General features: G+C 36.5%; 1 pseudogene; it reads right to left on the reverse strand.

Moving 5' to 3' along the window:
* Positions 1–7,760: 7,760 nt before the first annotated feature.
* LOC111139643 lies at positions 7,761–8,700 on the reverse strand (annotated as a pseudogene).
* Positions 8,701–23,951: the final 15,251 nt, after the last annotated feature.

Raw genomic sequence — 23,951 nt, forward strand, 5'->3', positions numbered from 1 at the left:
TTGAGGAATCATAATTGTAGATATAATCTCTTGAAAGCCGCTAGGACAAAGAGGTTCCTTACTTACAGAGGAAAGCCCATCAGAATAACGTCAGACCTGTCCACAGAGACCTGGCAAGCCAGAAAGGGCTGGCAAGATATATTCAGAGCACTAAATGAGAAGAACATGCAGCCAAGAATACTTTATCCAGCAAGACTGACATTTGAAATGGATGGAGAGATAAAGAGTTTCCAAGACCAGCAAGGCTTAAAAGACTATGCAACCACCAAGCCGACACTGCAAGAAATATTAAGGGGGGTATTATAAAACAGGAAAAATCTTAAGAATAGCATTGAACAGAAATACAGAGACAATCTACAGAAAGAAAAACTTCAAAGGTAACAGATGTCAGTAAAAACGAATCTATCAATAATCACTCTCAATGTGAATGGCCTAAATGCGCCCATAAAACGATACAGGGTTGCAGATTGGATAAAACGACAGGACCCATCCATATGTTGTCTACAAGAGACCCATTTTGAACCTAAAGATACACCCAGACTGAAAGTGAAGGGTTGGAGAAGCATCTTTCATGCCAATGGGCCTCAAAAGAAGGCCGGAGTACTGATTCTCATATCAGACAAATTAGATTTTAAACTAAAGACTGTAGTCAGAGATATAGAAGGACATTACACAGTTCTTAAAGGGGCTATCCACCAAGATGATCTAACAATTGTAAATATCTATGCCCCCAATATGGGAGCAGCCAATTACATAAGAAAACTGTTAATCAAGATAAAGAGTCATATTGATATGAATACATTAATAGTAGGAGATCTTAACACGCCTCTCTCAGAAATAGACAGATCATCGAAGCAGAAAATCAATAAAGAATCAAGAGCATTGAATGACACATTGGACCATAGTCTCTCATGGTTCATCTCCCCCTCCAATTTCCCTCAACTCCCTTCTCCTCTCCACAAGTTCTAAACCCATAAATCTTGTACGGAAAAACTTAGGTTAGCAGAGTCTGGACATTGTACTGGGAAAAGATTTCTTGATATAATGCAAAAAGCACAAGTGGCAAAAGCTAAAATAGATGATGTGATATCAAACTAAAAGCCTTCTGCAGAGGAAAGTCAACAATTAACATAATAAAAAGGCAAATAGGGAAGGGGAAAAGATATCTGCAACCTCATTTTACATAAAAGGTTAAGCTCTAAAATATTTAAGGAACTCATAAAACTCAATAGCAAAATAAAAAAAAAGCAGATAAAAAATAAAGGAGTAAGTGCTGGTTAAAATGTGGAGAGAAGGTAATATTTCTATATTTTTGGTTGGATGCAGGCATTTTGGAAAACAATATATAAGTTCTTAAAAATTTTGAAAATATAATTATCATTTGATTCAGTAACCCACTTCAGGGTGTATATTCACATGAATTGAAATCTGGATCTCAATAAGATTTACACTTTCTTCTTCTTTTTTTTTTTTTTTTAAGATTTATTTATGAGCAGGGGCAAAGGGAGAGAATATCCAGAAGACTCCTGCTGAGTGTGGAGCCCAACATGGGGCTCAATCTCATGAACTAAGAGATCAGGACCTAGAACAAAAGCAAGAGTCATTCACTTAACTGACTGGGCCCCCCAAGTACCTAAACACGTTCATGTTTATTGTCGTATTATTCACAGTAGCCAACATATGGAAATAAATTAATGACAAACAAGGAATAGATAAACAATGTGACAAAATATGGAATGTATTATACAATGGAATATTATTCAGCCTCAAAAACATAAGGACATCTTTTTTTTCCCCTTAAATAAAGACATCTTCAGGGCACCTGGGTGGCTCAGTGGTTTAAAGCCTCTGCCTTCAGCTCAGGTCATGATCTCAGCGTCCTGGGATCGAGCCCCGCATTGGGCTCTCTGCTCAGCAGGGAGCCTGCTTCCTCCTCTCTCTCTCTCTCTCTGCTTGCCTCTCTGCCTACTTGTGATCTCTGTCTGTCAAATGAATAAATAAAATCTTAAAAAAAATAAAAAATAAATAAAGACATCTTCTTATTTGTAATTACATGGATGAGTCAGAAGGACCTTAAACTAAGTGAAATATATCTGACTGAGAAAGATAACCACCACATGATTTCTGTCATATGTAAAATTTAAAAACACAAATTAATAAATTAAAAGCTGAATTAGACCTACAAATACAGAGAGCAAAGTCATTGTTACCAGAGGGAAGAGGAGTGGAGTGATCAGCATAATAGGTGAAAGGGAGTGAAAGATAGAGTCTTCCAGTTATGGAATGAACAAGTCACAGGAATAAAGGACACAGCTTAAAGAATACAGTCAAAGATATTCTAATAGTGTTGTATGGTTAAACATGGGAGCTACAGTTGTAGTAAGGACACCATAACATACAAACTTGTCAAATTACATGTTATACTGCAGAAATTAATGTCTCATTGTATTTCCACTACACTCAACTTTTTAAAAATCAGTTGGAAGAAGGAAGAAAAAAAAAACAACTATGAAGTATTTAGCCCAGTGTCTAGAACACAGTAAAACTCACAAAATGGAAAAAAATAAGTATGTTATACGTGGTAACATACATACATTTGTATAAATACATACCTATACATACATATATATATATATATATACATACATATATATATATACATTCACATGCATGTGAGTTAATTACTCATTTTACAGCTGTCTTGCATACAGAGTATAATTTACCATTCATAAATGAAGTAGTTATGATTTCATAAATGTGCCTGATTTTTACATCACTTGGTTTTAGTCTATAGAACTACATTTATCCAGACACCTTCAGCACAGAATCTAAAGGTTGTTTTTCTTTAATGTTTATCCAGTGAAATAAATTGTTAGCTGTGTAATTCAGAGGTTTGCTTAAGATATTGCTGGTATTTAACATTAGCTCTAACATACACATATGTTGTAGGCCTGTTTCTGTAATTCAAAGTTAGAGCCTTTAATCTAGCAATGAATTGCTATATCACATAACTGGAACTTCTTCGGAAACTGACTTCTATAAAGAATAATCAATTCTATTTGCAAATGACAGTATAGACAAAAGGTTGATATACAGGATCTATAAAGAACTCCTCAAACTCAACACACACAAAAGAGATAATCATATCAAAAAATGGGCAGAAGATATGAACCGATACTTCTCCAATGAAGACATACAAATGGCTATCAGACACATGAAAAAATGTTCATCATCACTAGCCATCAGGGAGATTCAAATGAAAACCACATTGAGATATCACCTTACACCAGTCAGAATGGCCAAAATTAGCAAGACAGGAAACAACATGTGTTGGAGGGGATGTGGAGAAAGGGGAACCCTCTTACACTGTTGGTGGGAATGCAAGTTGGTGCAGCCTCTTTGGAGAACAGTGTGGAGATTCCTCAAGAAATTAAAAATAAAGCTTCCCTAGGACCCTGCCATTGCACTACTGGGTATTTACCCCAAAGATACAGATGTAGTGAAAAGAAGGGCCATCTGTACCCCAATGTTTCTAGCAGCAATGGCCACGGTCGCCAAACTGTGGAAAGAACCAAGATGCCCTTCAACGGACGAATGGATAAGGAAGATGTGGTCCATATACACTATGGAGTATTATGCCTCCATCAGAAAGGATGAATACCCAACTTTTGTAGCAACATGGACGGGACTAGAAGAGATTATGCTGAGTGAAATAAGTCAATCTGAGAGAGTCAAGTATCATATGGTTTCACTTATTTGTGGAGCATAACAAATAGCATGGAGGACATGGGGAGTTAGAGAGGAGAAGGGAGTTTGGGGAAATTGGAAGGGGAGGTGAACCATGAGAGACCTCTGAGGGATGGTCTGAGGGTTTGAAGTGGCGGGGGGTGGGAAGTTGGGGGAACCAGGTGGTGGGTATTGGAGAGGGCATGGATTGCATGGAGTACTGGGTGTGGTGCAAAAATAATGAATACTATTATGCTGAAAAGAAATTTAAAAAAAGAATAATCAATTCTTCTAATACTATGGAATACTATGGAAAACAGTCTTCAGTGGTTAAGATTTGATATCAATAATATCAAATATATAGATAGATAGATATCTTAAATATTTTTATTTTATATTTTCAAGTGCAACTTTATAACATTTATATTTATAGCATGACAGAATTACACTGTAATTGAAGTATAACTACTAATTCTCTGGAAATCATTAGGAAACAATGTGTGGCATCTTCTGTCTTTGCTCTGAAGATATAGAGCATTAGTAAATTGTAGTACAAGAAACTAATTTTCTTTAAAACTTTGTATCACCAAGTTTCCTGTCTAGAGCAAAAATGACAGAACTAACATTAACATGAATAAATCATTTTTCACTATGGAAAGACACAGTCATTCCAAACAATGCAGAGTTCATACTTTTTAGCAAATACCCACTTGAACATTACTACCTAGTGGCTCAAACAAATTATTTAATCTGTTGGTGCTTCAGTTTCCTTCTCTGAAATGGAGATAATACTTGCTCTATAGTCAACAGTACTATTTTGCACACATAAAAATTTGTTGAGAAGGTTGATCTAATGATAGGTGTTCCTACCACAGTAAAATAAATGTATCAACACCAAGAACAAAGAACAAAAATATCATATCTTCCTTAAAAGGTTTAATAGGTTTGAATAAGTTAATAAATGGAACAACATTATAACAATGACTGGCACATAAAGTAAAATAAATAAACATATTAAACAATTAAAGTGAAATATTTGTTAAAAAATATGCAAGCTTCACCACTTAACTCATATTAATTTTTGACTAAATTTGTAATAATTCCAATCGTAGTCCTTAATGACCTTTGGAGGGTGCAGGAACACAGAGGGCTGGTTTTCATGGGTTAAAAATAATTTTTCAGCCAAATGCAAGTGGGGTCATGAGTACAAGCAGAAACACAAACACATTCTGAAATTTGCATAAATTAAACTTCTTCACTGTACAGCTACTTATACAGCACTGCAAGAAAATGCACTTGAGTGCCAGAAAATCTTTATTTGTTGATTTTATTCTAGATACAAAAAACTGGAGTAGCAACTGTCTTTAATGTCTAGTAGTTCTGAGTATAATGTAATATATATATAATTTGATTAAGAATTTCCCAACTGCACAGTTCTTATAAATCCCTTTTAGGACAGGCTATGGAAAATTGTATTTTAAATATTTTTTAAAATTTTTATTTATTTGACAGAGAGAGAGAGAACACAAGCAGAGGAGCCAGCAGAGGAAGAAGGAGAAGCAGGCTCTCTACTAAGTAGGGAGCCTGATGTGGGGCTTGATCCCAATACCCTGGGATCATGACCTGAGACTAAGGCAGATGCTTAACTGACTGAGCCACCCACACATCCCTTAAATATTTTATTTAAAAAAATACATCATTCTAAAATAGTTTTATCTATTTTTTTCTTGAAATACAGTAAAAAATTCATTTTATAGAGTGCTTTATTTTGTTTTGTCCCATTTTGTTTCCCATATCTACAGTGCTTTAAATGAAACCATCAAATTGTGTGTCATTATGGTCCAAGAAATTGAAGGGTGATATATACACTTCTCAATTATCTTTAAAGTTAAATAGTGTACATATTTTATTCGTTCCTTTTTACTGAAACAAAAAATTCTAAACAAATTTTCGAGCACTGTTTACTAAAAAACTGTAAGAACCTTACTTATACTCATGAAGGAATTGAGTGTGTCAAGAACAAAATGGGGGACTAAATGTCTCCTTTTGAAACCTTCTGAATATTCACAAGTTGTCACATCTAACTGGTAAACATGCAACTGAGTTTGTGGTTTTATAGAAAAATTCAACAAGGCCTACTTAAACCCTAAAACCCCCTAGTTCCACTTGGAATGATCCATTCCCCTCAGATCAACATTATTCAGCTCTTCTTCCTCACTCACCTGTTCTCCATACCTCCAATGTTATTCATCTCCAATTGATTCCCACTTATTTAACTTTTCTAAAATCCAAGTCTGGTAATTTTATTATTATTTGTAAATATCTGCATTAAAAAGGGGCAAGAAATGAGGTTATAAAGTGAACCAGGGAGGAGGTGCCATTGGAACGTTTCTCTCCTGTTTGTTCAACCACCTGAATTTTGGTTCATAGTGTTCCTTATCTGTGGCATCATGTCCTTGTTCTTGAGCAAGAGCCTTGGTCCCAGCCTCCTCTACTCATATGAAGTTAGCATCTAGTCACCATTCAACACTGAGTTCTAGGGTCTTCTTTCAGCCTCTCTGTTTGAACTCACATGCCATAGGTAGGATTGGTGTGCTCTTACAATGTACCCTTGGAGCATCTGTGTGGCTCAGTTGGTTAAGCATCTGCCTTTGGCTCAGGTCATTATCCCCAGGTCCTGGGATAGAGACCTGCATTGGGCTCCCTGCTCAGTGGGAAACCTATTTCTCCTTCTCCCTCTGCCATTCCCCCAACTCTGGCTACCTCTATATCTCTGTCAAGTAAATAAATGAAATCTTCTTTTAAAATAAGCTGTTCCCTTTCCACATGAACCTCAATTTCGTGTATTTTATTACAACTATTTGCACAAACTACACCTAAAGATCAAATTCCTTAGGGACATTAGACACTTGTTTACATGTTAAATTCAGTTAGCTATTGGTTATTTTTTAATATAATATAGTGTAAGACATGTTTTTTGAACAAATGAAGGATTGGATGTTTGATGGTCTTTCTCTGCTTCTTTGTACAATAAGTGACATACTTCAAATCTCAGCTCTGATATCACTATGCTGGAAAGCTTCCCTAAGCCCTCCTTCTTGGGGGTCAGTAATTTTTCCACAGTACTTTCTACCACAATGTCCTAATATTTCAGAGAGGTAACAGCCTCTAGGTGTCTTCCAGTTTAAAACCTAAAGAACAAAACTGCCCTAATTAAACAAAGGCCAATAACTGAATTGTTACAGTAATGATCATCCATGTTAATATGTGCATGATTTCCAAGATTTGTCACTTACACTGACACCATGCAGCAAGGACAAATTTTAAAAGAGACAAAATTATGATACTTTATCTTTTATTCTTAAATAATTCAAATTTCTAGAAAAATAGTAACAATAATAATAGCACAATTAACACTCAAATATCTTTTGCCTAGATTCTCCTAAATCTTTATACCCCATTTCCTTTATCACTTCTCTCTCCATCTCTTTCTCATCAATTGCACACCTTATGATTTTGTTTCTAAATATTTTACTTTGGGGGCGCCTGGGTGGCTCAGTGGGTTAAGCCGCTGCCTTCGGCTCAGGTCGTGATCTTAGGGTCCTGGGATCGAGTCCCACATCGGGCTCTCTGCTCGGCAGGAAGCCTGCTTCCCTCTCTCTCTCTGCCTGCCTCTCCGTCTACTTGTGATCTCTCTCTGTCAAATAAATAAAAAACATCTTTAAAAAAAAGATTATCTAAATATTTTACTATGTATTTCTTAAGAATATGAATATTCTTCCACAGAATCACAGTGGAAACGTCAGAAAAAATGTAACATGGATGCAATACAATTATACAATTGTTTTGAATGCTTGAGTATAAAATGAAGAGCTTTCCAGTACAGGTTAACAATTCCCCCACAAAGAAAAAAAAATGGTGAAGACACATCGTGGTGTGAGAGTCTAAGGAAAAACATCAGCATAGGATCCTAAAGTTTTAATTTGTAGAGTGAAGAAAAAAAATATTACAAATAGTTCCTACTTTATAATTCCCTAAAAGATTGATCCACATTCAACATTTTTTAGAGCCCTTGTTACATCCTTATTCCTAAGACTATAAATTAAAGGATTTAGAACAAGAGTGAGTATGGTATAAAAGACAGATACAATCATGTCCTTCTCAGGGGTGTGATAGGAGGTGGGAAGCATGTAGGTATACATGGAAGCACCATAGAAAAGGATGACCACCATCATGTGGGAAGAACAAGTGGTAAAGGCCTTCTTCCGTCCCTCTGCTGAGTTCATCCTGTGGATGGTGAAGAGGATGAAAGAATAGGAGCTTGAAATGATTGTCAGAGGGATGAGGAGCATGAGAACACAGCCCAGGTACATGAGGGTCTCATAGAGGGAAGTGTCTGAGCAGGAAAGCTTCATTATAGCAGGGACCTCACAGAAGAAATTATAGATTTCCCAGGATGTACAGAAGGGAAAGGTCATGGTGATGGGTGTCAACACAAATCCATCCACAGATCCTATAAACCAGGAAGAAGACACCAAGAGGAGACTCACCCTATGGTTCATGAGGATAGGATAACGGAGTGGATGGCAGATGGCCACATAGCAGTCATAGGCCATGGCAGCTAGAAGGAAAAATTCTGAACCTCCTAGTATCAGATAGAGAAACATCTGCATCCCACATTCAGGGACTGAGATCTGTTTCACACCCATGGCCTGGTCCATGAGCATCTTGGGCAGAGTAACAGAAATGTACATCACATCCATGAGCAATAACTGGGCAATAAAAAAGTACATGGGGTTATGAAGGTGAGTATCACAGTGTATCAAAAAGATCAGGATGGTGTTCCAAGGCCATCAGGAAAACTATAAAAATGACCAAACAAAGAAGAGCTGGGTACTTGAATTGACTGAAGAATCCCACTAGGTCAAAATCTGATTGTCCAGTATGGTTGGTTACTCAAGTGGTGTTCTCCATCGGATTCTACCTGGTCCATCAAGGAGAACTATGGAGTTATTAGATCACTCCTCAGATATTAGCACCTGAAATAAATGTTTGGTGAGCTTGTGTGTGTATGTGTATGTGTGTTTGTATGTTTACATATGGCAACCCAGTGTGCCAATAAAGGGAAATTCCAAGGACTTGTACATTTTAGGATTATAAATTACTTGTAATTGAACAAATTTACTAGAAATCTAAGAATTGACACTTTTTGTCAAAAATATCAGTACCTTAATAATTCCACCAGTGGATTTGTATTTCTTCAAAGAAAGCAAAACCACTATCTACACCCCATTTTTATTTTTTTCAAGTCTTCATATGACCTTTAATTTTTTTTTATTCCAGTTAGTTAACATGCACTGTAATATTAGTTTTGGGTGTAGAATATAGTGATTCAACATTTTCATACCATACCTGGTGCTCAACACAAATGTACTTGTAATCCCCACCACCTATTTAACCCATCCCCACACCTACCTCCATTCTGGCAACCATCAGTTTGTTCTCTATATTTAAGAATCTGTTTCTTGGTTTGCCTCTCTATTTTTTCCCCTTTGTTCATTTGTTTTGTTTCTTAAATTCCACATATGAGTGAAATCATATGGTATTTCTCTTAATCTGACTTATTTTGCTTAGCATAATACTCTCTTGCTCCATCCATGTCATTGTAAATGGCAAGATTTCAAAACATTTTATGGCTGAGTAATATCCCATTGTTTATTTTTATATTCACCCATATGTTTACTGTAGCATTATTTACAATAGCTAAGATATGGAAATAACCTAAGTTTCCTTGAGTACACAAATGGATAAAGAAATGATGTGTTTATATGTGTGTGTGTGTGTGTGTGTGTGTGTGTGTGTGTGTGCGTATTTGCCACTATAATAGTGAATGAGATTCTGCCCTTTTTTACAACAGACACAATAGGGTATTGTGGAAAGTGAAATAAGTCAGACTGAGAAAGACAAATATTACTTAATTTCACTCATAGGTGGAATCTTAAAGCACAAATGAATAAATAAACAAACAAACCAGTATGAGATGTAGAAATATAGAGAACAGACTGATGGTTTCCAGAGGGGGAGCTATGGGGTGATGGGCAGAATGAGTTACAGGGAATAGGAGATACAGTCTTCCAGTAACAGAATAAGTCATAGGAATAAAAGACACAGCATAAGGAATATAGCCAATGATATTGTAATAATGTTGTATAGTGACAGATGGAAGCTACACTTATGGTAGGCATAGCGTACGTGTAATTTGTTGAATATCTATGTTGCATACCTGAAATTACTGATTATGTGTCAAGTACATTAAACTTAAAAAAAATCTTTTAAATATTGGTACATTACAGTAAGATTGCCACAGTTCAAGGTCATGAGATTTCCTGATGATAGACAGTGTTGTTTATCAATGAGTATGGAAATTTTCAGAATCACTGCCATATAAAAACACACAAAAAAATGAATCATTGAAAAGAAGACAATAAAATCTCTTATTTATAAACTTTTATATGGAGGTCAAAACTGAATCAACCTTTCCAGTTTAAAGATTCAACTGGATCCATATATATATATATATATATATCCATGTCTATAGATCTATATATCGATAAACATTCCATACAAGGAAGATTTAGAAAGTAGCTGAGACATAACTTGGGGAATATTTATACTGAAATGTGAACCCCCATTTTCTGTACAATCAGGCCAGACTGTGAAGCTCTGTGGTTGTGCAGAGTGATCCATGCATCCCCAGCAGCAGAGCAGGGTCCTCACCAATGACCAACACCTTAGATATCCTAAAGACATCAATTTAGGAGCCCAAACTTCGAGGTTGGACTGTGACTGCATATCCAGATTATCCTCTGCCCACAATCCCTCTGTTCATTTTATATTAAAAACAAGATAATAATGTTAGATCTTATGTATGTTCAGAATTAATTGTTATAAAATAATGAAAGTGCCTAGAACATTACCAGTAACAGATGAATAAACACATATATTTTTAATTTAGAGAGTTAATATCTATGGTGATTATTATGCAAAACCCTTGTAAGAGATGGCATTTGTGTTTTATGATATAAGATGAATTACTTCAGTTTGCCAGTTTTAGTATCTATTCATACACATAAGAATTGAAATTTGATAATTTCTGTAGTCCCAGACTTTATACATATATATATATGCATTTATAAATATAAATAAATGTATGAGATATATTTATTATTTTTACTCTGGTTAAGCAGATCTTTATGGAAAAATCCTACCTTAGTTCTATCTAGTGCATTCTTCTCCAACTTGATCTATTTAAATCTCCTACCGTTTGTTCTAAATCTCAAGAAGAAGAATTAGCAATTATAAGATAATTGCCATTTACAAGACAAGACTTTAGTTGTTTTTACAAACATAATCTACTTTATTGTCTATAGTAACCAATTTTTGAAGGAAACTGAGATGCAGTGAGCAAAACTGAGCAATGCTGAGTTTGACTACAAAACAATTTCCCCAAAAAATCTGGCTACTGAAATCTACATCTGTGTTAAATGATGAAGACAAAAGAAATATTAAATTGATTACACTGAAGGAGGTCACGATCCATCTATTCAGGCAAAAAGTGTGTGTGTGTGATTTGAGATATAAGTAGAATTTTAAAATAGCTCAAAATAAATAAGAGAGAACAATAGAAGTAAAGTATTTCTGCCCTTTCTGAAAAGAATCACTAATAACTTGTTTTACATTTTCTCTTCTAGAGATCAAACTTTTGCAACTTCTCAATTACTGACACATTACATGTTAAATTTTAAAAGTCCTTACCAACAAAAAAAGAAATATTAGCTTTTCTCTCTAGGAAGAATTTAGGAATGATTATGATATTTCAGGAATAAATTCAGACTTTCAAAACATTGCATAGTTATGTAATGATTACAAAGATTCGTTACAATATTCAACTTATTAACAGTCCCAAGTTCCAGGGTGTTAAAACAATAGACAACATTGAAAATTAATTTGACACCTTAATATAAATATCCAAAAAATCTGGTACACATTGTATCAAAAAATACAATCTTATTATCATTTTCCAGCCCCACCAAGAGATAAAAGCTGACCTCTGGGGAAAATTTTAAAACAGCCCAATAAAAGCAAAATATACCTATTGTCTCAGTCAATGTTTGGGGTCAAATGAAACAAATCTCTGTTGCTTTTTGGTAAATGCAAGTCACTGTGATCAAGCCACACTGAACAGCCTCCCTGGCACACCAGACAGACAATGGAATGCTGTCTATACCATGCAAGGTAACTAGCCACCCTGTTCTTTCTTATTTTTTCTATCCAGTTGTTTGTGTTTAATGTAAACAAAACAGTACATATTTAAATTGGGGGATTAATAGTGGTGGTAGGGACACCTAGATGGCTCAGTAGTAGAGCATGTTACTCTTAATCATAGGGTTGTGTGTTTGGACACATATTGGACATAAAAAAATAAAAATTTTCAAACTTGTTGAAAATTTCCCCCTTGTTGTGTTGTGTTGTCTCATTTTGTTTTAAATAGTGTTGGTAGAATATCAAATTTTTACTTAAAACTAACATCCCAGAAATTGTTTTCTTGTTCTATATCATTCTATATTTTAACTTCTCCAAGAGTCAATGAAGTACTTAACTATCTTATTTTCTCCTTTTACAAATTAAATAATTCAAACTCCCAGGGTAAATATTTTAACGTAAAACTAAAAGAGGAAATTATTTAAAAAGTGGGGGAGGATGCCTGGGTGGCTCAGTTTGTTAAGTGGTCCCATGGTCCTAGGGTCCTGGGATCAAGTCCCACATCAGGTTCTTTGCGCAGACAGCAATCTGCCTCTCCGTCTCCTTATGCCCCTCCCTCCACTCATGCACACGCTCACATGCTCTCTCTCCCTCAAATAAACAAAACCTTAAAAAAATATATCAGGGTAACTGCTTAGCATCACATATTCACCTGAAGGAGGATTTTTGTCTCAATATCAAATCAGGTGATAGAACCCAGAGCCTATAATGCTGCTGTAGCTCCCTAGAATACTATCTTCCCTCCACAGTCTATAATGCAGGTATTATCTCTCACTGTCAGTTTCATCTAAGAAACATTATAATTGACTGAATTTATTCCTGAAATATCATAATCATTCCTAATTTCCTGGAGGGAAAAGCCAATACTTCTTTTTTTGTTAGTAAAGACTTTTAAAATTTAACATTTAATGTGTCAGTAATTGAGAAGTTTCAGTTTTCTAACAATCAAAAGTAATGCCCACTCAAAGTAAAATCAGTCTCATTTCTTCTATAAAATTCCAACGTCAGTAAAACAAGCATATCATTAAATAATGTGGGAGGCATGCATATTCTTTGTCCATACATAAATTTAAATCAAAAAGCCATTTCCTAATATTACTGCTACAAGAAAGATTCAATCAAAAAAGACAATTAAGAGTACACTTATCTTTATGGGCACTAAGAAATGTATAGAATTGTTGAATCATTATAATATACAACTGAAACTAATATAATGCTGTATGTTAATGATACTTGAATTTTTAAAAATCACATTTGCTTTTTCTCATAAAAATAGATGATAGGGAAAAACTGAGGAAATATGGCCAAGAATTAATAGCACGTTTCAGAAGGAGAACAAGTCAAAAACAATAATTATCCTTTTGCTCCTGCAGTTTTTTCTATATGATTGAACTCAGCATCAGATGATGCTGGAGCTCTTATCCATCTGAGTAATAGAGTGTGGCCATGGTTAACAGTATAAAGATAAACAGGACAATGGCATCATCTTGGTTTTACTATGCTCATTATGGGAGTTGATGAGGTTTGCTGTTGATTAATTCCTTCTGGGACTTTGAAGAAGAATGTAATTAAGGGCCCTAACACCAACAACAAAAAGATAATAGGCATCTATGTTGCACTGTTCTGGTTCTCCTCTAATGTCTTCTTAAAATATTTTCTAATTATTAACTAGAAATCTTAACCAATATTAACAGTAATCTCAAATTTCACCATTGCCAATAAAATCTTATTTGAAATAGATGTCAGTTTATATGTGGCCTCAGGCTTTTTCACATTATAAAAAGTTTTCTTTGAAAAATGTGTATCTATCCTCATTTAATTTTCAAAAATACTCTGTGAGGTATTGATGTGTATCTTTTATCTTTTTGTTATCTGAAAGGTAAAACAGTTGCATCTGCAACTCATAGACTAATTTATGTGTCAAGGACAGTACCAGTATTCTTTACTGTAGTTGGAAATAAATTGAAGAGATTTCCTTTACATCTTTGTCTCAATCACTCTTCATTAGATTGCTGATTGCACACTTTCTCTGTTACTCCATTGTAATCAGAGTTTGTTTAGTGTTGCAGTTTAGGGTAAATGTTTTATAATTTAAATGTTGATGTGTTAATATAAAAATATAGAAGAGCAAACCATCAAAAAGAAAATTGAATCAATATATTATACACCTAAAGTTAGTATAACATTGTATGTAAGTTATATTTTAATAATACAAAACAATTCTTCTAAACCTTTCTCTATATACATGTATGGAACTATGCTGATCATTTTCTCATTCCATCTTTGCCCATAAAATCCTTTCTCCAAACAATGACTTTTGTTTGTAAGGCCCACACATATGGAATGGAGCCTTCTGTGTCCTCCAGGATTTCAGCCTGCAGATGATTCATACTGACTCCTTTGACTTTTTTTTTCCCTTTAAACTGCTACTTCTACTTTTCTAAAGTCTTTATTTCAACCCTACTTTGTTGTTTTTTTTTAAAGATTTTATTTATTTATTTGACAGAGAGAGATCACAAGTAGGCAGAGAGTCAGGCAGAGAGAGAGAGAGGGAAGCAGGCTCCCCGCCGAGCAGAGAGTCTGATGCAGGGCTCAATCTCAAGACCCTGAGATCATGACCCGAGCTGAAGGCAGAGGCTTAACCCACTGAGCCACCCAGGCGCCCCCTTACTTTGTTTTTTTTTAAAGTTTTTATTTAAATTTCAGTAAGTTAAGTATAATATTAATTTCAGGTGTACAAAATAGTGATTCAGCTCTTCCATATGACACCTCGCCCTCATAACAAGTGCTCTCCTTAATCCCCATTACCTATTTAACTCATCCTCCTACCCATTCCCTCTTAACCATCAGTTTGTTTTCTACAGCTAAGAGTCATTTTCTTGGTTTGCCTCTCTCTCTTCTTTTGTTACTCTGCTCATTTGTTTTGTTTCTAAAATTCCACATAGTAAGATCACACGGTATTTCTCTTTCTCTGACTGACTTATTTCATTTAACATCATACTCTCTAGCTCCATTCCTGTCTTTAAAAATGGCAAAATTTCATTATTTTTATGTCTGAACAATATTTTGTTTCTATATATACCACCTCCTCTTTATCCATTCAACAGTCAATGCACATTTGGGTCTTTCAATAATTTGGTTATTGCTGATAATGTTGTTAATAAACATTGGGATGTATGTAGCCTTTTGAATTTGTATTTTTATTCTCTTTGGGTTAATACTCATTGATGTAATTCCTGTATTGTATGATAGTTCTATTTTTAAAATTTCTGCAGAACCTGCATTCTATTTTCCACAATGGCTGAACCAGTTTGCATTCCCACCAACTTTGCAAGAATGTTCCCCCTGTTGCTGATTTTAGCCATTCTAACAAGGGTGAGGTGATATCTCTGTATAGCTTTGATTTGTATTTCCCTGATAGTGAGTGAAGTTGAGCATGTTTTCATATGTCAGTAGTACATGTGGATGTCTTCCTTGGAAAGTGTCTGTTCATGTCTTCACTAAAATCCATTTTAAAATTGGATTATTTGTTTTTGGGTGCTTTTATAATATATTTATTTGCTTTTGATACTAACCCTTATCAGATCCAGCTGCAAATGACAGATCTGATAAGAATTAACATCCAAAATAAATAAATATATTATAAAACTCAACACCAAAAAAGCAAATAATCTAATCAATTCAAGATGAAGGAAAAAAATTGACAAAGCACCACATCCCTTCATAATAAAAACACTCAACAAAATAGGGAAAGAGGGAACCTACCTCAACATAATGAAGGCCATGTACCGAAAATGCAAAGCTAATATCATCCACAATGGGGAACACATGAAAGCTATTCCTCTACAGTCAAGAATAACACAAGAATGTCCTCTCTCCTCATTGTTATTTAAAATAGTACTGGAAGTCCCAGCCTCAAGAATCAGACAACAAAAGTAAATAAAAGGCATCCAAATTTGCAAGAAATATAAAAAACCTTTCACTGTTGCAATGACATTGCACTTCATATAGAGAAAACCCAATAGACTCCACCAAAAAAAAAAAAAAAAAATGGTAGACGTTAACAAATTCATCAAACTTATAGGACACAAAATAAATATACAGAAATCTATTGCATTTCTAGACACCAACAATGAAGCATCAAAAAGCAAAATTAAGGAGTCAATTCCACTTATAATTGCACCAATAACAATAAGATGCCTAGTGCCTAGGAATAAGACTAACCAAAGTGCTGCAAGACCTCTACTTTTAAAACTATAAAGTGCTGATGTAGAAATTTGAGGATAAATCAAAGAAATAGACATTCTGTGCTCATGCATTGGAAGAACAAGTATTTTGAAAATGCCTGTAATAGCCAAAGCAAACTACACATTTAGTGCAATCCCTATCAAAATACCAGCAGCCTTTCTCACAGAGGTACAATAAATAATCCTAAAATTTGTATGGAGACAAAGTCCCTTAATAACCAAGCAATCTTGAAAAAGAAAAAAATCTATAGGCATCACAATTCTGAACTTCAAGCTACATGTCAAAGCTGTAGTCATCAAGACAGTATGGTGCTGGCACAAAACAGACACATAGATAATGGAATAGAATAGAAAACCAAAAAATGGACTGGGAGACAAGATGGCAGAGAATTAGGAGGCACCGTTTCAATCTGACCCCTGAAGTGAGATGGTTATCTACCAAAGAACTCTGATCACCCATGAAATCAGCCTGATATTAGAATTATACACTTCTGGATCTCTACAGGGGCAGAAGATGCCAGTGAACAGGTAAAGCAGAGTGGAAACATTGGACTGATATCAGAAGATAAAGAAAGGGGGAGGGAATCACCAGAAGTGACCCATTGGAAAGTAATACCCTAATATGAGAGTGCCCTGTAATTGGGGACCAGCATTAACTTGGAGTCTGCCTGAAAGCACTCAAAAAAGAGCAAAAGATCTTAAGGGGAAATTGGTGGAATTGGACTGTTAGGGATAGGGGCTTAAGCCCACAGACCTAACATGGCCATCGCTGGTGCTAGGCCAGAGAGAGTGTGGCAAAAAAGTGAGGCATTGGTCGCTGAGCTGCCTGTGTTCATTAAAGAGTCTGGTGTGGATGCCACCCAGTGCTCTCTAGAACCACAGCCTTTTAAACTGTGCACATGTGCTGCACAACCAGAGTCTGAGTCTCACTCCACACCCTCCCCTGAGAGAGGTCCTTACAGGTGCTACCAGTGCTCTCTAGGACCAGGAGAGTCTGAACACTCTCAGCCCGGGCCAGCATGAAAATCTCAGTGTGCTCTCTCTAGTTGGGACCTCTCCCATGGTCTGGATGTTCCCAGACACCTGTGGCAGTGGCAGCCACTGGAAACCTTCCCTGGACTAGTACCTCTCATGGTTTTGGGTATAAGCCGGAGCCCTAGCGACCCCTGAGACTGTGACTGGGGACATGCTCTGTCAGCAGCAGAGGGGGAGTTTACTTGCTCTGGAGCATGCAGAGGTGAGACCCAAGAAGGAGGTCTGGGTGCAGTTTGCTTTCCTCTAAACCTCCGAAGAACTGCCAAAAGCCGCCAAGAGGAGAAAAAAGAAAAACAAAACAAAACAAAACAAAAACCTCTAGAGAAAAAAAGCCTGAAAAACCAGTTTCCTCAGAGCCCAGCCCCTTGATAGGAGGCAAGAAGACTCAACTCTAGCAAGACTGCCTGAAGAACCACATGGCAAGACCCTCCCCCAGAAAGCCAGCTAAAACAAACAAACAGGAGGACAATCACCACGACTACATAGATACAACTCTTATTTTTAATTCGTTCTAACTATTCTCGTTCTTTTCAACTTTTTAAAAATAACTTATTTTATATTTCTTAAGTGTAATACATTCTAAAAAGACGAAGACTATCAGGGTGAGTCAAGCTACAAACCCCACAATTTTTGCTTTACTTTCTTTTCAGCATAAAAGTATTCATTGTTTTGGGGCGCCTGGGTGGCTCAGTGGGTTAAGGCCTCTGCCTTCCGCTCAGGTCATGGTCCCAGGGTCCTGGGATCGAGCCCCGCATCGGGCTCTCTGCTCAGTGGGGAGCCTGCTTCCTCCTCTCTCTCTGCCTGCCTCTCTGACTACTTGTGATCTCTGTCTGTCAAATAAATAAATAAAATCTTTTTAAAAAAAAAAAAAAAGTATTCATTGTTTTTTACAACACACCCAGTGCTCCATGCAATACATGCCCTCCCCAATACCCACCACCTGGTTCCCCCAACCTCCCACCCACGGCCCCTTCAAAACCTGAGGTATTTTTTCAGTGTCCATAGTCTATCATGGTTCACCTCCCCATCAATTTCTCTCAACTCCATTCTCCTCTCCATCTCCCTATGTCCTCCATGTTATTTGTTATGCTCCACAAATAAGTGAAACCATATGATACTTGACTCTCTCAGATTGACTTATTTCACTCAGCATAATCTCTTCTAGTCCCATCCATGTAGCTACAAAAGCTGGGTATTCATCCTTTCCGAAGGAGGCATAATACTCCATAGTGTATATGGACCACATCTTCCTTTATCCATTCGTCCACTGAAGGGCATCTTGGTTCTTTCCACAGTTTGGCGACCGTGGCCATTACTGCTATAAACATTGGGGTACAGATGGCCCTTCTTTTCGCAACATCTGTATGTTTGGGGTAAATACCCAGTAGTGCAATTGCAGGGTCATAGGGAAGCTCTATTTTTAATTTCTTGAGGAATCTCCACACTGTTCTCCAAAGTGGCTGCAACAACTTGCATTCCCACCGACAGTGTAAGAAGATTCCCCTTTCTCCACATCCTCTCCAACACGCGTTGTTTCCTGTCTTGCTAATTTTGGTCATTCTAACTGGTGTAAGGTGGTATCTCAATGTGGTTTTCTTTTGAAACAACCTGATGGCTAGTGATGATGAAGATTTTTTCATGTGTCTGGTAGCCATTTGTATGTCTTCATTGGAGAAGTGTCTCTTCATATATTCTGCCCATTTTTTGATATGATTACCAGTGTTGAGTATTGAGTTTGAGAAGATCTTTATAGATCCTGGATATCAACCTTTGGTCTGTACTGTCATTTGCAAATATCTTCTCCCATTCCGTGGGTTGCCTCTTTGTTTTGTTGACTGCTTCCTTTGCTGTGCAGAAGCTTTGGATCTTGATGATGTCCCAAAAGTTCATTTTCGCTTTTGTTTCCTATGCCTTTGGAGACATATCTTGAAAGAAGTTGCTGTGGCTGATATCGAAGAAGTTACTGCCTATGTTCTCCTCTAGGATTCTGATGGATTCCTGTCTCACGTTGAGGTCTTTTATCCATTTTGAGTTTATCTTTGTGTACAGTGTAAGAGAATGGTCAAGTTTCATTCTTCTACATATAGCTGTCCAATTTTCCCAGCACCATTTATTGAAGAGACTGTCTTTTTTTCCACTGTGTTTTTTTCCTGTTTTGTCGAAGATTAACTGACCATAGAGATGAGGGTCCATATCTGGGCTCTGTACTCTGTTCCACTGGTCTATGTGTCTGTTTGTATGTCAGTACCAAGCTCTTTTGGTGATCACAGCTTTATAGTAAAGCTTGAAATCAGGTAACATGATGCTGCCAGTTTTATATTTGTTTTTCAACATTTCCTGAGCGGTTCGGGATCTCTTCTGATTCCATACAAATTTTTGGATTATTTGCTCCAGCTCTTTGAAACATACCGGTGGAATTTTGATCGGAATGGCATTAAAAGTATAGATTGCTCTAGGCAGTATAGACATTTTAACAATGTTTATTCTTCCGATCCAAGAGCATGGCATGGTCTTCCATCATTTTGGGTCTTCTTCAATTTCTTTCATGAGTGTTCTGTAGTTCCTCCAGTACAGATCCTTTACCTCTTTGGTTAGGTTTATTCCCAGGTATCTTAAGGTTCTTGGTGCTATAGTAAATGGAATCGATTCTCACATTTCCCTTTCTGTATTTTCATTGTTAGCGTATTAGAAAGCCACTGATTTCTGTACATTGACTTTGTATCCTGCCATGTTGCTGAATTGTTGTATGAGTTCTACTAGTTTGGGGGTGGGGTCTTTTGGGTTTTCCATATAAAGAATCATGTCATCTGTGAGGAGAGAGAGTTTGACTTCTTCATTGCCAATTTGGATACCTTTCATTTCTCTTCATTGTCTGATTCCTGTTGCTAGGACTGCTAATGCTATGTTGAACAAGAGTGGTGAGAGTGGGCATCCTTGTCTTGTTCCTGATCTCAACGGGAAGGCTGCAAGCTTCTTCCCATTGAGGATGATATTTGCTATGGGTCTTTCATAGATAGATTTTATGAGGTTCAGGAATGTTCCCTCTATACATATACTTTGAAGCGTTTTAATCAGGAATGGATGCTGGAATTTGTCAAATGCTTTTTCTGCATCAATTGAGAGGACCATGTGGCTCTTCTCTCTTCTCTTATTGATTTTTTCTATCACATTAATTGATTTGTGAATGTTGAACCATCCTTGAATCCCACCTGGTCATGGTGGATAATTTTTTTAATGTGCTGTTGGATCCTGTTTGCTAGGATCTTGTTGAGAATCTTAGCATCCATATTCATCAGTGATATTGGCCTGAAATTCTCCTTTTTGTTAGGGTCTTAGCCTGGTTTGGGGATCAGGGTAATGCTGGCTTCATAGAAAGATTCTGGAAGTTTTCCTTCTGCTTCAATTTTTTGAAACAGCTTCAGGAGAATAGGAGTTATTTCTTCTTTGAAAGTTTGGTAGAATTCCCCAGGGAATCCGTCAGTTCCTGGGCTCTTGTTTTTTGGGAGGTTTTTGATCACTGCTTCAATCTCGTTACCAGATATCGGTCTATTTAGGTTGTCAATTTCTTGCTGGTTCAATTTTGGAAGTTTATAGTTTTCCAGGAATGCATCCATTTCATCTAGGTTGCTTAACTTATTGGCAAATAACTGTTGATAATTACTTCTGAAGATTGTTTCTTCTTCCTAGGTGTTAGTTGTGATTTCTCCCCTTTCATTCATAGTTTTATTAATTTGAGCTTTCTCTCTTTTCTTTTGGAATAGTGTGGCCAATGGTTTATCGATCTTATTGATTCTTTCAAAATACCAGCTTCTAGTTTCATTGATATGTTCTACTGTATGTCTGGTTTCTACCTCCCTGATCTCTGCTCTAATCTTGATTATTTCCCTTCTTCTGTGTGGAGTTGGTTTGATTTGTTGTTGATTCTCTAGTTCTTTAAGGTGCAGAGACAGCTGGTGTGTTCTGGATTTTTCAATTTTTTTGAGAGAGGCTTGGATGGCTATATATTTCGCCTTAGGACTGCCTTTTCTGTATCCCATAGGTTTTGGACCGAAGTGTCTTCATTCTCATTGGTTTCTATGAATTGTTTCAGTTCTTCTTTGATCTCCTGGTTGATCCAATCATTCTTAAGCAAGGTGGTCTTCAGCTTCCAGGTGTTTGAGTTCCTTCTGTACTTTTCCTTGTGATTGAGCTCCAGTTTCAAAGCAATGTGATCTGAGAATATGCAGGGAATAATCTCAGTCTTTTGGTATTGGTTGAGTCCTGATTTGTGACTGAGTATGTGGTCTATTCTGGAGAAGGTTCCATGTGCACTTGAGAAGAATGAGTATTCTGTTGTTTTAGGGTGGAATGTTCTGTATATATCTATGAGGTCCATCTGGTCCAATGTGTCATTCAATGCTCTTGTTTCTTTATTGATTTTCTGCTTCAATGATCTGTCTATTACTGAGAGAGGCATGTTATGATCTCCTACTATTAATGTATTCATATCAATATGACTCTTTATCTTGATTAATAGTTTTCTTATGTAATTGGCTGCTCCCATATTGTGCCGTAGATATTTACAATTGTTAGATCTACTTGGTGGATAATCACTTTATGAACTATGTAGTGTCCTTCTGTATCTCTGATACAGTATTTAGTTTAAAATCTAATTTATCTGATATGAGAATCGCTACCCCAGCCTTCTTTTGAGGCCCATTGGCAGGAAAGATGCTTCTCTATCCCTTCACTTTCAGTCTGGGTGTATCTTTAGGTTCAAAATGGGTCTCTTGTAGACAACATATGGATGTGTCCTGTCGTTTTATCCAATATGCAACCGTATTTTGTTTTATGGGTGCATTTAGGCCATTCACGTTGAGAGTGATTGTTGATAGATACATTTTTATTGACATCGTGATAACTTTGAAGTCTTTTTTTCTGTAGATTGTCTCTATATTTCTGTTCAATGCTACTCTTAGGCTTTTTTCTCTTTTATAGAACCCCCTTTAATATTTCCTGCAGTGTCGGCCTGGTGGTTGCATATTCTTTTCAGCCTTTCCGGTCTTGGAAACTCTTTATAACTCCATCCATTTTGAATGTCAGTCTTGTTGGATAAAGTATTCTTGGCTTCATGTTGTTCTCATTTAGTGCCCTGAATATACCTTGCCAGCCCTTTCTGGCTTGCCAGGTCTCTGTAGACAGGTCTGACATTATTCTGATGGGCTTTCCTCTGTACGTAAGGAGCCTCTTTGTCCTAGAGGCTGTCAAGAGATTATATATAAGATTATGATTCCTCAATTTGACTATCAAGTGCCTTGATTTTTTTGGAATCTATTATCTTGGGTGGAGATCATTCGGCCTCTAGTACATGAACGCTGGTTCCATTCATGTGATTGGGAAAATTTTCATGAAGAACTTGTTCCACTATATCTTCTAGACTTCTTTATTTCTCCTCCCCTTCAGGGATTCCAATGATTCTGACGTTGGAATGTTTCATGGCATCATTTATTTCCCTGATTCTGTTTCGTGGCTTCTAAGCTGTTTGTTCCAAGCTTCCTCTTGATCCTTTCTCTCTATCTGTTTGTCCTCCAGATCACTAATTCTATCTTCTGTCTCAGTTACCCTAGCTTTGAGAGAATTTAGATTAGATTAGAACTCATTGAGAGCTTTGTGAACCTCTTCCCTGGTAGCTTTCAGCTCAGCCCTAACATTGTGAACATCTTCCCTGGTCACTTTCAGTTCGGCCCTAATCAAGTCCGTTTGGTCATCCATGGCTTTCTCCAACCTAGCTATTGCCTGGATAATTGTTAGCCTGAATTCTCTTTCCGACATATTGTCTATGTTGATAGCCGTTAGCTCTGTTGTAGAAGGCTCATCCTCTGTAATTTTCTTCTGTTGGGCATTCCTCCTCCTAGTCATTATGGTGAGAGATGACTGAACAGATATAGCTGGTTGTATCGACCGTGGTGCAGTCAAGGTGCACCCTGGAACACTTCTGAGCAATCAGGATTCCCCACCCAAAGGAGAGAAAAAAGAATAGAAAAAAAGAAAAAAGAGAGAGAGAGAGACAGGAAAAAAAGGGAAGATATAAGAGAAGGTTCAGCCCAAATGGGCCCCAAGGTGAGATTTATGAAGTATATAAACAAAAACAGACAAACAAAAAGACTGATAAAAGTATATGACAAGAGAAAAAAAAATATATATATATAAGCAAATAAAGGAAGAACCTCGTCAAAAAGAACCCCAAGTGTAAGATTTATATACTATCCAGACAAACACAACTACACAGAAACACTGGTGGAAGAAAAAGATGGGAGAGTGGTTATAAATTCTCAGTGTGGGTGAGGAAGGTTGTTTTGATTCTTCCTGGATGTATCTTGGTATCTTTGTTAAAGGACTCAACTTTCCTAAGATAACGTGGGACTAAAAATTGGTTTACCTATAGGGGTAGCATTGATTGGGATAAAGGGATTACCTTGAAGTTTAACTCCATATGAATATTAGAAAATAAAAATAAAAAAGGAATAAACTAGACTAAACTAAGTTAATATTTAAAAAAATTAAAAAATAGAAATGTAAAAGAAAAACACAGGTGTATGTATCAAAAAGTTCAGGTTAGAAGGTTATTATTTAATTTGTTGT

The sequence above is a fragment of the Enhydra lutris genome, unplaced genomic scaffold (assembly GCF_002288905.1).
Source record: "Enhydra lutris kenyoni isolate GAN:26980312 unplaced genomic scaffold, ASM228890v2 scaffoldscaffold112, whole genome shotgun sequence".
NCBI lineage: Eukaryota > Metazoa > Chordata > Mammalia > Carnivora > Mustelidae > Enhydra > Enhydra lutris.